The following is a 2,111-nucleotide window of genomic DNA, read 5'->3' on the forward strand; positions in this document are numbered from 1 at the left end:
CGATGACGTCGGCACGTGTGCGGGAAATTCAAATTGAAACTCATTCAAACACATTTTGTATTGGATTGAATACAAACTCCTGTATCCAATCCAATACAAAATAATTCAAAATAAATACAAAGTATGTAATTGGTAAATACAAACAGGAGTTTGTATTCAATCCAATACAAAATGAGAGTTTGAATTTTGTTCTCATTTTATATTGGATTGAATACAAAGTCCTGTATCCAATCCAATACAAAATAATAGAAAATATATTTATGTGGTTTTGTCTATAGGTATGTGACGGACACTAGGGAGGTGTTTTAGAAAAATATATTACTATACAGTATACCGAATTATCGCATTTTCAGTATTTTTCATTTATTTATGTATTCTTGTTTAAGCTGAATTTTGTGTCTTTTATTTAATTTTATTAAAAGTAATTTTTTTTTTTACATGATTGTGTGTTTCAAACATTTTTTATATTCATGATATCTACTAGAACCCTGTTCGGACATATTTCTGTAAGTTACAGGTCTACAATTTAAAAAAAAAAAATTCATGAAAAACAGTGTAACGCTTTTGGAACAGAAATCTAGACATCAGTGTAACGCCCAGGTGGTTAAACAACTTTCAGGTCTTAGGGAACCCCTAACAATAATAACAACATCCAAAGCATACAATTCTTTAGTGCGGTGGTCATTGGAAAAAAATTCCTCTTTCATTGATAGCCAATGAGAATACTTATCCATACAGATAGCCAAAACGATAATTGGTGCCAGTGGTAACCGACTTGAGAGATACAAATTGCTAATTGCCTAAGGAACCCCTAGCAAGCTCTCGAGGAACCCTAGGGTTGCCCGGACCCTGGTTGGGAAACATTGCTTTGGTGGAAATCTTTTTCTACTTCCATTGTATCCATCTATTTCTGCCTAGATTGGCTTTATGGGAAAAAGCAAACACGAGATAGCTAATTCCGGGAGTTGGGTGTTATAAAAATAGGCAGTAAAACTGAAACCGCTGAACTGCAGCCACCTTTACTGTGTAGAGACGAGATTCCAAAAATGAATCTATTAACCTCACTAAAATGTAGTTTAGATAACATTTAAAATGGAAGTTGATGACCCGCTGCTAACGGCAGGAACATAATATTGGGGAATGTAATGCGGAGTCAGCAGGGCACACAGTAATCAGGGTTGGGAAGCTGCGGATTGCAAATCTCATTACAGGTGGAAAGGATTGTATGTTAGCAGACAGTACTACATACAAGATGTGGAAAAAACACATTAAAGTGACTGCAAATGACAGCCATTTAGCCTTCACAATCATGACTTTGCTGCCTTCCTATAAAAATTGACCAATCAACACAGCAGGAATTTAAAAAGGGCTTCTTTGTTGAGATATTTTTTTGCTTCATATATGCTGGAGATGAAAAAGTATACATTTAATGCTATAGTCATCCCCGGGCTGTGTTTAAATTTTTAGTACAGTCAATTATACAAATGTAAGGAGAACAAAAACACAATTTCATATAAAGATGTAGCTAAATTTATTTCCCACGGCTAGAAAACAAAGTAACAAATAGGTTTTTGCATTGCATCAGAAAGTTTACATTGATAAGGAAATAAACAACTTTGGCTCACAGTGAAAGTTTTGAAAGTATAATGAGACAAAAGAGACAGGGCAATAGGAGAGATTGAGTTCTAAAATACTGGGTGTTGGAGGGTTGAAAGGATTGCATGACTGTGGCAAACCATAGCCGTGCAGATGCGCCTTACAAACTTGCCCTTCCCCTTAATTCCAATCTCCCACCCCCACCCCCTTAAAATACCTCCACATCCTAATCCCCCCACCAATGAATTACCACTCCAAGCATTGCCTAAATGGCCCGTAGGCCTTTTATTAACAGAATTATAACCAAAATTAACTTAATATTAAATAAAATATAAATAACAATATAAACAATATAAAACAGTATTAACCACCTGGGCGTTACACTGATTTCTAGATTTCTGTACCAAAAGCGGTACACTGTTTTTCATGAAATTTTTTTTTTTAAATTGTAGACTTGTAACTTACAGAAATATGTCCGAATAGGGTTCTAGTAGATATAATGAATATAAAAAATA

This window comes from Pyxicephalus adspersus, chromosome 2 (genome assembly GCF_032062135.1).
Source record: "Pyxicephalus adspersus chromosome 2, UCB_Pads_2.0, whole genome shotgun sequence".
In the NCBI taxonomy this organism is placed as follows: Eukaryota; Metazoa; Chordata; class Amphibia; order Anura; family Pyxicephalidae; genus Pyxicephalus; species Pyxicephalus adspersus.